Source organism: Rhincodon typus, chromosome 8, assembly GCF_021869965.1.
Source record: "Rhincodon typus isolate 14 chromosome 8, sRhiTyp1.1, whole genome shotgun sequence".
NCBI classification, from domain to species: domain Eukaryota; kingdom Metazoa; phylum Chordata; class Chondrichthyes; order Orectolobiformes; family Rhincodontidae; genus Rhincodon; species Rhincodon typus.
Window position 1 is genome coordinate 56,130,982 of NC_063339.1, and position 14,161 is coordinate 56,145,142.

At 39.0% G+C, this 14,161-nt stretch overlaps 1 protein-coding gene across 1 annotated transcript in view; it reads right to left on the bottom strand.

Annotated features, from left to right (window-relative positions):
* Positions 1-14,161, bottom strand: part of akap6 (A kinase (PRKA) anchor protein 6) — a 366,422-nt gene that overhangs the window by 223,315 nt on the left and 128,946 nt on the right. The window lies entirely within an intron of this gene.

Here is a 14,161-nt window from a genome sequence, read left to right on the forward strand (position 1 = left end):
TTTCTTTCCATGAATATGAGTGTTTCTTGGTGATTTTCAAATATGCATCACTTTAGTTTAGCCATGTTCTCATTCTTTCCAAAGTTCATACCTGCTGTTTCTTGCCTATACATGAGCTATTTTTATCCTTCTTCTGTGTTTTCTCTGGATGTTTTGTTAATTGAAAATCTAATAGACATTATTATCATTTGCCTACACCAAACTCCTCACCACACACTCTCCTATGCCCCACCAACTGAACGCCAGACAATTTTTGTCTTCAAAAACTTCTTTAATAATTGTTTCTGCATAGACAATTAGGACTTCCGATGATAAACAGCACTCTTGTCAAACTCCACTTCGAAATACACGTGGTTTTGCCTTCCCATTGGCTATACCATTCTTAATGTTTGTCAAATTTGTTAAGAACTTTCTTAGGAGCCATCCATCTCTCCATTCGACTCCAATGTTTTTCAGCACTGTCAAGAGATTTATCCAGTCAACCGTATTGAATGTTTTTTCAAAATCGACAGACTAACATACAATTCTTGTTCAAACCCTGAACTGCATTTACTCATTAATCTTTTAATCCCAATTGCTTCTCTCATCACGCTTCGCGTTGCAATCCAAACTGGTCATCTCCAATGTATTTCTGTGCCTTCCCATCCACTCTTGTTTGCTGCAGTTCTCAGAATAACTTTTGATACAGTCGGTACATCTTTGGCCTCTTTCTTAGGGTAATCATTACAGTCTACATGAATCTTCTTGCCATTCTCCTGATAGGTAAATATTCATGTTACATTTTGTACTCCATCCATCTATTATTAAAGCCAAGGGCCTCAAATTCCGTTTTAGTGGTCTTCTCAACTTTTCAAGCCAAGTTCAAAGATTGTGCATGTGTACCCTCAGTTCTTTGCTTTCTTTCATTTTTCTTCAAACATTGAGTTCATATTACCTCTCTTCATTCTTCTCATCTAAATACAAAATTTGTTTTTCTTGTATTAAATTTCATCTGCCTTAGGCCAAATGCAGGCAGGTGGGACTGGTTTAATTTGTGATTACGTTTGGCATGGACTGGTTGGTCCGAAGGGTCTGTTTCTGTGCTGTATGACTCTGTGACTCTATGTCTATGCCCATTTCATCAGTTTGTCCAACCCTCTGACAGTCTGTAACTGTTTAACTTATTTGCTACATTTCTGAGACTCATTTCATCTTCAAGCTTTGAAAATATGAAAATATATACCAAAAGGAGCAGTGGTCCTAATACTAACCCCTGAAAAAGAACACTTCATCAGTACTCCATGTTTTCTATCTCTGTTGCCTTAATCCTACAGGCTTTTATTTTGCTAACTCATCTCTTATATGTTCAAATGGCAAGCAACATTTGAACACTCATATGCCCAAATTCAACCGTACTATACTCATCAACCTTCTCCGGTATTTCACAAAAAACTCAAGTCATTAAAAAAACATATGGTGATTTTTCACTTATTAGCCTTTCCTTTTCTCAACAACAACTAATTCTGTCACATATGATTACCTTTAAAAATCTCCCCATCACTGACATCAGGTTAACTGATCTGTAATTATAGGTTTTGCAATTTCTACCCATCCCCTATTTTCACTTACGTATTCAAAGAGAATTGGAAGATTGTGGCAAGAACTTCACAACGTTCCCATGCTGTATGACTCTATGACTCTATATTTTCCACCCCTAAGAAGAAAGGATGCATCCCATCTGGACTGGGTGACTTTTCTAATCTGAAGAAAAGCAATCTTTCAAGTAAATTCTTTTCATGAGTATTATTTTTATTGTATCCATTATTGCTGCTGCTTCCTTCTTTATTGTTACATTGACAGCTTCCTCTTCTCCAGAGAAGGTAGATGCAAAGTACTCATTTGATATCTTAAGTTTGCTTCCTCCTCAAGAAGACCTAGCCTGATTTTACCTTGTCCTTTTCCACAACGGTTCAAACTTTGATAAATTATGGCCATTTTCCCCCCAAATGCTTTTCCTCTGATTCATGCTTTTCTTAATTCTCTAGAACATGGTCAAATGTGTTTTTTCGTTATTGGCCTGGAATCATACTGACCAAGAAAGCTCTGCTGCACACATTTCAGGAATTCCTCCCTGTCTTTACTCTGTACATTGTTACTATCCCATTTGAAATAGGAAAATTGAAATATTTCATTATCATTGTTCTCTCGTTGTATTCTTTTGCAACTTGCCTGCAAATGTGTCCCTCTTTCTATTCCCTGCCAATTTGCTGCCTATATACAAACACAACTGCACATAGCTCCTCTAATACTCCTTAACTGGAACCTAATAGGTCCCGTTTTTGGCTCCTCAACTACCCCTTGTCTCAACAATGCAAAAGTAGTTTATTTGATCACTACTGCCATCTCTATCCCCTCCTGTTATTTCTTCCTGAACTTTTTTAACTTCAGTTCCACTCACAATAAATATCATTATGCAAGTAAGCCTTCCTAATTACTTAGTTTTGCTCAGTACTAACCTTTTGTGATTCATGCACAAGGACACACTTTGCAACTCAGACCTCTGAAATCTCTCACCATTTAAATTATGTTTCTTTTTGTATGGTTCTGGCCAAAATGGAGAATTTTACATTTTCTGACATGATACTCCATTGTCTAGATCCTTGCCCACTCATTTAACCTGCCTACAACATATTACTTCATCAGTGATGTCCATTACTCTGGTAATAGAGAGTCACATGTCATACAGAATTAATGTTAGCCAGGGTGGAAGAAATGCAGGCCCATACCCCGATTACGAGATTCTCTCTGATGACCACATTCATCATGGGGGGAGGCAATGGCCGAGTGGTATTATCGCTGGACTGTTAATCCAGAGACCCGGATAATGTTCTGGGGACTCGGGTTCAAATCCTGCCACGGCAGATGGCGGAATTTGAATTCAATAAATATCTGGAATTAAGAATCTAATGATGGCTGTGAATCCATTGTCAATTGTCAGGAAAAACTCATCTGGTTCACTAATGTCCTTTAGGGAAGGAAACTGCCATCCTTACCGAAGCTGGCCTGCACATGACTCCAGATTCACAGCAATGTGGTTGACTCTGAACTGCCTTCTGGGCAATTAGGGATAGGCAATAAATGCTGCCTGGCCAGCAACGTGGCCATCCTGTGAATGAATAAAGGGAAAAAAAACCCACACTTTGCTGTGCCCTGCTGTACAATCATTTGCTTCATAATGCCCTGGATAATCTCCGGACTGAACTCTCCCAAGGTGTTGTCACCTACTTAGCAACAAAACTTGATTTGAGGATGCAACACTGCAGAGAATTTGGGTCCTGCTTGCCTCTTCCTTCCTGCTTGTTCAGCACCTATTTCCTGTCCACCTCAACTCTCTGTACTTGTGGGGGTGACAATTCCTGGAATATGATCCCAGGAATTCATCAGTCTCCTTTCAATGAGTCCAGCTCTCTTCACTTCAGAAAGCTTGAGTGCAATTTGAGTGATTGCAGGCAGTTCCTGCACATGTGGCTAATAACCAGATGAAGCAGCCTGGAATTCTCACACAGCACTGGAATTGAAAACAAACACTCTCAACTCTGCCATCATTTTAATGAAAGACAACATTTCAATCTAATTAATTACTTTTTGTCTTAACTTCAATCACTCAGCACCATATGTCCTCTCTGAAGCAAATTCCCAATATTACCAAATTTCTAATCAGTCTGTTCCCAAGACACTCCCAGTTCTTTGCACATAGCTCTCTCACCAGCTTGCCAAAGCTGCAATGAAATACTGTAAACCAAAATTAATGTGATTTTCAGCACTGATCACGTTTGGTATGAGAGATAAGTCATAAATTCTCTTTTCTCCTTTATATCCTCCATTTACTGTGGCAGAGATGATTACATTTTCAATCTTGGTCTCAGCTCTACAATTACAACATTTAAAAAGCATCTGGATGGGTACATGAACAGGAAGGGCTTAGAGCAATATGGGCCAAAAGTTGGCAAATGGGACTAGATCAGTTTAAGATATCTAGTCATTGCAGACGAGTTGGACTGAAGGGTCTGTTTCCGTGCTGTATAACTTTACGCCTCTGTAACTAATCCATCCAAATTTCCTACCCCATTCATATAATTATATAAATACCTTCACCATTCACCCTTTAAAACTCCCTCAACACTTATAATGACCCACAGGTTCCTGCATCTGCAGATTCTATTTCCACTCTGCACTTTCACTCATCTCACCTTTCATCACAATTCAACAGATCCACACAGAAACCTCAATATGTGCAAAATCCCTATTTATCTTGAAGAATCTAATGGGTGGATTAAGTCTTGGATACTCTTCAACTTCTGCAGATATCAGTGGTCTCACTCAAACTATTGATTCAGCTATGCACTACCTAACGAGAGTCAATTTGCCTAGTTTGAACAAAGCCTAGCAGATAACAGTAAATTATCATTAATTGTTGCACTCTTCATCTCTAACAATCAGAGTCCACTTGCCAATCAATCAGCACTGCCTTCTTGGGCAATGAAACTGTTATTTTCCCCTTGAATTAGTATTTTGCGATTCATCCTGATGAGAGCAAACTGAAAAGCTTCAGCAAAATCTGTCTTTTTTCAGCAATATTCAACTTTGGTTTTATTCATCCCAGAGAAAATAAGACAGAATAAACAAAATACATGCAGGTAAAAATAACTTTTGATGCTGGAGGATGCTGGAAAACATCTTTCCAGATTTTCATGGAAGAAATATACAAAGGAAAGCTAATCCAATAATGTTCATAATTTACTCGTTCAAATTCGAAATTTAACATATAGGCTGTTGAAAAATCCACAACATTGGCTGTCTTTCAGCGGTCATTGAGAAGCTCAATCAGCATAAATCAGATATATATGGGCAACAATAGCAAAAACAAACAGCTGCATATGCTAGAAATCTGAAACAAAAGTAGAAAATGTTGGAGAAACTCAGCAGGTCTGGCAGCATCTGCAGAGAGAAAAACATGTTAATGTTTCAAATTCAGTAATCCTTTGTCAAAAGGAACAACGTTGCTTTTAGCTGTCCACTTCCCAAAAGGAGAATGAAGTCAACAGAAAATAATACCAACTGACTGTAAGACTATCAATCTCGTCTGTTTCCTATCAAGGAGATTAAGTTAAAAATCTGCATGTGAGAGAGCAATAACATACTAAAACTGTCAAGGCCACTCTGTAAGAGCTCTGCAGTTGGCAGCAGAATGGGATTCAAGTTTCACTGCATGCCAGAGAAAACTATTGATATAAGAGCACAGTTCTTGAAACCAACAATCTGCTGAGTAACTAAGAAAAGGAGGAAGAATAGAGGATCAGTAAAATTGATGCGCAACCTTGCCCTCCAGTGAGCTGATACCTGCAGTGCCTTTGCCTTTGTCCTAGCTGCAGGTCATCTCTGGCTGCTCTCTCAAAAAGTCCATTGCCCACCTCAATACTATCTTCGATAGTAGGAACTGCAGATGCTGGAGAATTTCTTTTCTGATGAAGGGTCTAGGCCCGAAGCGTCAGCCTTTCTGCCCTTTTCTGATGAAGGGTCTCGGCCCGAACCGTCAGCCTTTCTGCCCTTTTCTGATGAAGGGTCTAGGCCCAAAGTGTCAGCCTTTCTGCTCCTGGGATGCTGCTTAGCCTGCTGTGTTCATCCAGCTCTGCACCTTGTTGTCTCAATACTATCTTCAGTCAGCTGTGCGTTATTTGATAACACACTTGTCTCTGAGTCTCCAGTTCAAGTTCCTCTCTCAGACTGAAATACAAAACCCCAGACAAACACTCCACGGGATGACTGAAAGAATATTGCACTGTCAGAGATGTGACCTTTTGGATGAGATGTTAAAATAGGGCTTGTCTACCTTCTTAGATTCACATAAAAGATGTCGCAGCACTATTTCAAGATCAGAGGCGTGGTCTTGGCTGGTGTTTATCCCTCAATCAACACATTAAAAATAAACTGAGTCATTATCACATTACTAAGTGCTGGACTTCACTGCGTCCAAATTGTTTGTTGTGTCTCCAATTCAAATAATTGTCAGGAGTTCCTGAAGTTGGATATCTACCATGTGACAGCTCCCGAACCAGGTGAGCAGCAATATTTTACTGTTGGGGAGAAGAGTGCAAGGGAAGGAACGCGCATTGTGTTGGATCTGGTACTCCAGTTGATATCAGCCACTTTGTGGATGAGACACACTCTCATTTTGAGCTTTTCTTCAGTGTTCTGGAGGTGTTGGTGGATGGTCAATGTATGGACAAGAGCAGTGCCATTGCACTTGATGTTGTTCATAGCTGACTAGCTGGCCATAAAACTTGATAAGAAGTTCCTCCCTGATTTTGATTTATTCAGGTAGATTGCTAAAATTAGAATCTTGTCAGGGCTTGGTTGGTTTCTCTATTTTCCTTTGTGAATCTCTGCAGAAATGCAGTTCCAAAAGAGGTTCCAGAAGAAGCAGAAAAAGGGGAAGCTGTTCCATGTATTGGCTTTAAGAGCTTCTGCCTTAGGCCTCCAAGTGGAAAGTCATTATTTCAGCAGTCAAATGTTTAGGTGCGTCACAGTGTACCAGTGGATATGGGAATGAGTTTCTCCACTGTGAAGTGTGTCTGACTGATCTTTCTTCTCCCTAACCTGGAGACACTGAAGATAGTGGAAGTGCTTCTATTACTGCAGTAGCTAAGCTCAACTGATTCAGCACAAACCAAAGTTTGAACTCTGGAATTTCCCAGTTCGTGTAGCTTCAGTCCATAGTAACAATGCATTTTTCTACCTACACCAATAAAGCTGTATTTTTCAAATTGTGGAACTGTATTAAAATGTAACTTGACATGCTGTACCGTCCGTTTTAATTCCCAGTAAGAATGTAACCATTTTGTGAAGTGCAATGCAAAAGTGAAGACTTCCAGGAGCCACCATGATAATGTAATCATCATGAAAAGTGAATTCAATCCTGGATCTCACCTATGTGTTGATCAATTCTCAATGTAGTGACAGCAACTACATTTGAAAATGCCTGGAAATTGTTTTGGTATATCAGGACGTGAAAATATTCATATTTTTCCTTTTCTAAAATAAACAAAATCAAATTATTGATACGATCATATTTTTGATTGCTTGCTAAAATCAGTTGAAGACATTTACTTGGTCCATTATGCAATTCACTGCACTTAATCATCTTGCTGACTTAATTTTTCCAAGATACTTATGGTAGCGTGATATACACCTGCTATTTCAGTAAATTTCCCTTAGCTTTTCCTTGCTGTAGTCCCATTAGCACTGGTGAAATCCGAGTGAAAGCACCACTAACATGGGAGAATGGGAGAAGCCCTGGGGAAACCAAGCCCCCCTCAAAATTTCCAGTTTATAGCACTGTTCAATCCCTAAACTTTTTTTGCATGGACAATATCAACACTATGTGTGACACATTATTAAAATTGTAACTATCTGCATTCAAGTAATATCTTAGACATGTCTTTGAGTGAAATATTTACTTGATTTAATAAAAATCATTATCTCTATGAAATATGCAACCTGACATTTTAATTACTATTCTAACAACACTCTCATATGAACTGACCAATGTTTCAAAAGCATTCAGTAGCTAACAAAGCAAATAAAATCAACAAACCTTTCCTTATGAGTAGGACAATGACTAGTTCTGTTTTCTTTATGTCTACCTGCATTTCAATTGATGTATTATTGAGCTACCTCCTAGTGTATAAGCAGGCAGAATACAACGCTCTAGAAAATATAACAGTTTTATTTGTGTAATAAAAGTTTTAATTAATCCCTCACACAAACAGATGATGACTATAAGCAGCTCCTTAGAGGGTGACAAACAGTATCAGAGGGACAATTTATTCAATAGAGGTACTGAATAACAATGTGGCACATCATCTAGAGTCCATCTTTTGCAGGAATTGTGTTTCAATAATGTATTTACTTCGGTGTAAGATGATTTGAGGGCTACTTGATATATAGATGGAGCCCTGATCTTATTTCACTATATTTATATATAGTTTTATTTTAACCTCAAGCAACTACACGGTGCTTTGAGTAAGTTATTAGATTTTCCCAGCCCTGTTTCCAATTACTTTCTAGATCCTGAGCAGCTGTGTTTTTAGTTATTATTTATTTGAACCTTAATGTGTAGGAATTACCCTCTCAATGTGCCTCTTCCTTAACTATGTCATTCCCAAATAAGGTAACATCGTATATTGGATACAGTAACGAGCTTCGAGCATATCTCATGAAAAGAAGCTGTGAATAGAATTATCATCATTTGAATAATTTGTTACAAAATAACAATGGGAAGTACAATGAGGAAAAGGAATCTAAGTGACTGACCTCTAAGAAACAAGCATTTTCCACCAGCTGACATCAAGCTGAGGTCAGTTGAAACAGACACACTGCTCAGTAATATGAATAAATACAGAACCTCAGCAAATGCCTTTGGACATTCCTTTTCAGCAGAAGAATCAAAGGCAGATGAGGATAATTGAGCTGCCCAAGAGGTAAGGAGATATCCAGGAGTGAGATCAAATGACACTTTTAATGGATATCTGAGCATGATTTTGGAGGAAACCTTCACAATCAGGGTGAATTACAGCACTATCAACTTTAAACAGATTGCCATGGTCATTTATTTAACAAGGAACTGTTTGTCTATTTTTCTATTCATTTGTTGGATCAGTTTTTGACTGAGACAGAAATTGTATCACGGGGAAGGTAAGTCTTTATAGCAAAGCAAAATACTACAGATGCTAAAGTAAAACAGAAAATATTGATAATACTCAGCAAGACAAATGATATCTGGGTAGAGAAACAGGTTAATGCTTCAGATCTGATGAAGTGCCTTTCTAGTATCCCCGATCTGATTTTAATTACGTGAGGGTTCAGAGAGAAATTGTAATCACTTACGCCCTTTTTCTTTCTTCTTGTTTGTTTTGGGGGTTGGGAGACATAGATGGTGAGGCTGAGAAATTACAATTATGTTGGATAAGCTTGAAACACCCAGATGGTAATAGACTGGCAGGGAGATTTGCTAGAGCTGCTCAGGAGGATTTAAACTACAAAGTTGTGGGGTGTGGTGGGTGTTGGTGTTGGTGGTGGTTGGACCTAGGGAGACAGTGAGAAAAGAGATCAGTTTGAAACCGGTGCAGTTACGAAAAAGAACGAACAAGTCAAACAGTCAGGGCAGGCAGGAACAAAGCAGAGAATGAGGTAGGACTGATAAATTAAAATACATTTATTTCAATGCAAGAAGCCAAACAGGGAAGGCAGATGAACTCAGGGCATGGTTGGGAACATGGGACTGGGATATCAAAGCAATTAAAGGGACATGGCTCAGAGATGGACAGGACTGGCAATGTTCCAGGGTATATAGGAAGGATAGAAAGGGGTGCAACAGAGGAGATGGAGAGGCGTTTTTGATTAGGGATAACATTATGGTTGTACTTAGGGAGGTTATTCCTGGGAATACATTCAGGGAATTTATTTGGGTGGAACTGAGAAATAAGGAAGAGAGGATCACCTTATTGGGATCGTACTATAGACCCCCACACCCTGCCAATAGTCAGCAGAAAATTGAGAAACAAATCTGTAAGGAGATCTCAGTTATCTGCAAAATAATAAGGTCATCATGGTGGTGGATTTTGACTTTCCAAACATAGACGGGGACTAACATAGTGTTAAGTGCTTGGATGGATAGGAATTTGTTAAGCATGTACAAGAAAGTTTTCTGATTCAGTATGTGGATGTACCTACAAGAGTAGGTACAAAACTTGACCTAGTCATGGGAAATAAGGCAGAGCAGGTGACTGAGGTGTCAATAGGGGAGCACTTTGGGGCCAATGACTATCATTCTATTAGTTCTAAAATAGTGATGGAAAGGGATAGACCAGATCTAAACGTTAAAGTTCTAAATTGGAGGAAGGCCAATTTTGGCAGTATTAGGTAAGAACTTTCAAAAATTGATTGGGGGTTGATTGGGAGGGCAAAAAGGGGGCATGAGATAGCTTTGGCAAATACGGTTCAGGAGAGTCCAAAGGGATCCTACAAATATGTTAAGGACAGAAGAGTAATAAGGGAGAGAATAGGGCCCTTAAAGATCAGCAAGGCCACCTATGTGCGGAACTGCATGATAAGTGGAGATACTAAACGAGTACTTTGCATCAGTGTTTATTATGGAGAAGGATATGGGAGATAGAGAAGGTAGGGAAAATAAATAGCGACATATTGAAGAATGTCCATATTACAGAGCAAGAGGTGCTGGATGTCTTAAAACACATAAAGGTGGATAAATCCCCAGAACCTAATCACGTGTACACTAGAACTCTGTCGGAAGCTACAGAAGTGATTCCTGGGCCTCTTGCTGAGATATTTGTACCATTGAAAGTCACAGGGGAGGTGCCGGCAGATTGAAGGTTGGCTAATATGTTGCCACTATTTATCAAAGGTGGTAAGGAAAGGCCAGGGAGCTATAGACTGGTGAACCTGATATCAACGAGACGTTGTTGGGCAAGTTGTTGGAGAGAATCCTGATGGACAGGATTTACATGTTTCTGGGTCGGCAAGGACCGATTAGGGGTAGTCAATATGGCTTTGTGCGTGGGAAATCGTGGCTCACTGACTTGATTGTGTTTTTTGAAGAAGTAACAAAGAAGTAACAGTGGATGTGATCTGTATGGACTTCAACAAGGTTCCTTATGATAGACTGGTTAGTAAGGTTAGATCACATGGAATACAGGGAGAACTAGCCATTTGGATCCAGACTGGCTCGAAGGTACAAGACAAATGGTGGCGGCGGAGGGATGCTTTTCAGACTGGAGGCCTGTGACCAGTGGTGTGCCACAAGGATCGCTGCTGGATCCACTGATTTTTGTCATTTATGTAAATGTTTTGGATGAGCATAGGAGGTATGGTTAGTAGTTTGCAGATGACATCAAAATTGGAGGCATAGTGTTCAGCAAAGAAGGTTGTGTTCAGCCAGGATTGGAGGGTTTGAGCTATAGGGAAAGACTGAATAGGCTGGGGCTATTTTCCCTGGAGCATTGGAGACTGAGGGGTGACCTTACAGAAGTTTATAAAATTATGAGGGGCATGGATAGGATAAATAGACAAGGTCTTTTTCCCGGAATGGTGGAGTCCAAAACTAGGTTTAAAGAAAGAGGGGAAAGATTTGAAAAGGACCTAAGGGGCAACCTTTTCACACAGAGGTTGGTGTGTGTATGAAATGAGCTATCAGGGGAAATGGTGGAGTCTGGTACAATTACAACATTTAAAAGGCATCTGGATAGGTATATGAGTAGGAAGGGTTTAGTGGCACATGGGCCAAGTGCTAGTAAATGGGACTAGATTAATTTATATCTGGTTGGCGTGGTCAAGTTGGATCAAAGGATCTGATTCTGTGCTGTACAGCCGTATGACTCTATGATTCTGTGACTCGATCAATCCTGAATACTCATAAAGACGAAGAGAAAAAGAAAGCAGAACCAAGTGAGTGATACATAAACACTTAGAGCTTTTTTTGTTTTTGTCAGCAGGAAACTAACCACAGACCCAGTTTCAATTAGAATGTATTCACAGCACTGATCATTCTTACAGACAGGATCAGCATTTGCACCAAGCACGGCTGGTGCACCATCAGCTACGATGGAAGCCAGCTCCTTGATTGGAATGTTTTGCTCAATCATGCAACTGTTAAATTCTCACCAATCGTTCTCTTGCAAAGCGGCAAGAAATCGAGAAGATGCTCTTCAGTTGTTTTGTCCTTAAAACCATGTGCACAAAATCAATCGGTTAGGCTGTGTCAGTCATGTTGATGGATTCATTGAACTGCAGTGAACCGCATTCACAGTCCTTCTCGTCCTGCTGTAGTTGCTGAAAGACATCTTTGGACAAAGATTCCACTCGTCTTACTACTGTGGATGCACCAAGTGACATGTTCTGGATTGCTGTCATTATTTTTATTTTGTTCTTAAACTCTGAATAGGACTGACAGCGACTGTCATTGCTTCTTTAATTACTTCTGCTTTGTTGACTGCAAAAAGCAAAATGATGTTTCAAAGCAGGCTTTGCCTTTAATGGCTAGTTTAGAAAAAAAATGACTGCTGAACTTTCAAAACAGACTTTGGTTTGTCAACATTCTTTGTCAAAAGCATGGTGTTCAAGAGAAAAATTATCTTGAAATTACTTTCATTGTTGTGAGGTGCTGTTCAAAATTCCCCTTTTTACTTATTGATATACTTTAGTGACATAGAAGGATAAGGCTCTTATTCGGTTAAATCACATTAGGTTTATGTGAACAAAAGTTTGTTTTTTGATGCCATACGGAAGTTATACAATTTTGGTTTCTTTTTAGATGGTGCAAGTTCATTACTCATCATTATTGTTGTTGTTTCACCTTGTGGTTTGTGACCTGACCCTGCTGCAGGTCGTCCTCTGGATCCATGTCTTTGGAACATCCCAAATATTGCTGGCTGCTTTAAAGTGTGGAGATATGGGAGGTCACTTCTGTGGTTGTAATTAGTTTCAGGGGCCCCTCGTCAGCTTGACAACTTCAAATATTGGATGTGGGGGGTATTTCCCATATGTTTTCTGCATTCTACATAGACCCATTAGCTAAGCAGTTAAAAGCAAATAAAATGGAGGTTTACAGAAAACACGCAGAGGGGAAGAACCAGCTAAGTTGCTCTTGCAAACAGTGCTCATGGACATGATAGGCTGAATAGCCTTCGATGCTTCTAGTTCTGTAAAATATTGGCTTCACACATTAGCTCCAATGATAAGTCTTGTTAATTGTTTGCATTGCCACCATAACACTTATTTAATCTGGCAATGATAGTCCAACTGGACCAAGTTTAAACACATCATAACAAGCTGCAAAGCTTGTTAAGGACACACAATTTGTTTTCTAGCTGCATGGCTTCCAGAAGCAGAAGTCATACAGAAGAGTGATGAAATAGCTTAGAATGCCATTTTGCCTGCAGAAGGAGGGGATCTTCCATTCTGATTGTGTAAGTGTGAGAAAACCTCTAATGTAACAGTATGTAAAAGCAGCATTGTTATACTGTGACACCGAAGTCCTTTAAAATAAGGAAAACAAATAATTACATTAGGAAGACCTGGCAGCAAAAATAATATTGCCAGGAAGATGTAATTTCAGAGACTGGGCAAAGAGAACACAGTGTTGGGCATCTTGAAGCAAATACTACTTAAGATGTGGAATTACTTCCAAACTTGATACTAAATCAAAACCTGAACAAGTAAATATACGTTTGTATTCAATTTGGACTATAGCTGCTGAAGCTAACGTTTTCAAGATCTAAAAGAAGCAGCAAATACATTTGAAACTTGATTTAATATTAGATCAACTATAATTCTCTGAAGGATCAAGATTTAACATAGATATGTTAATTAATAATTTCTACATTCATAGAAAAATGTGGCTATGGAGCATTGAACTCAGAATTCATAACAAGCAAAATTGTTGCTGGAAGTGCTACTAGATTTTTTACAGTTCAAAGAAGATTTGATTTTAAAGAAAACTTTCAAATGGTGAGAGAATCAGAAGTCACAAACAGACAGTGATCAATCCTAAGAGGAGAGGAATAACATTATCACAACAGATCTGCAGAATCTATTTTGTTCTTAAGATACAAAAACTTTACAGACATTAATGAGAAGCTACTGCAGAGAGTGAGGCAGACAGCAGATACCAAGATTCAGTGTTAACCCTTGAGCAAGAAAACCTCATTAGTTTAAGCAATGCCCAAGTATTAGAAAGGGAATACTTCATTTGCAAAACAATATGTGACTCTGAGAAGATGGGTAGAATTAAGACACAGAGCAGCAGAAAATAGACTCACACAAAGGAGTTAAAGACGTCGAACAGGCTCAAATAGAAGAAAAGTCAAAGGGATTGCTCAAAGTAAATTTGATCCTAGCTGAGCATTTTGACAAAACAATAGTTATGTCATGGATATCTGATTTACTTTAAAGTTAATCGGGAGGGCGAATGTCACTATATTGTCAGGTAGTATACTGTGAAAGATTTTTGGCTATAACAGTGTTACTAGATGGTGCAGGTGATATCACTATGTTTTACCAATAACATTGCAACAGAAGGGGTGTCAAAATGGTAACGGAGTATTAG